This window comes from Arachis ipaensis, chromosome B08 (genome assembly GCF_000816755.2).
Source record: "Arachis ipaensis cultivar K30076 chromosome B08, Araip1.1, whole genome shotgun sequence".
Lineage (NCBI taxonomy): Eukaryota > Viridiplantae > Streptophyta > Magnoliopsida > Fabales > Fabaceae > Arachis > Arachis ipaensis.
This window is the reverse complement of record NC_029792.2, coordinates 128,504,549-128,504,807: the sequence shown is the minus strand read 5'-3', so window position 1 is coordinate 128,504,807 and position 259 is coordinate 128,504,549.

Genomic DNA, 259 nt, shown 5'->3' with positions numbered 1-259 from the left:
AGTTCTAAAGTAAAAAATACAAATAAATCGTTTAACCTTAAGAGTCAAATCACATCAAGTACCCAGTTCAAGACTTAAACTTATTCAATTTAATTCGAAGCATGATACTTATTAAATAAATAGTATCAACATGGCGATTTGTATGTTCCTTCTTTATTTTTTAAGCTCTTCATTTTCTAAAATTGCGCTACCTTGGACATTGGCACAATTTACGGTTAATGTTTTAAGATTTATTATTATAGATTGCAAGAGAATTGTA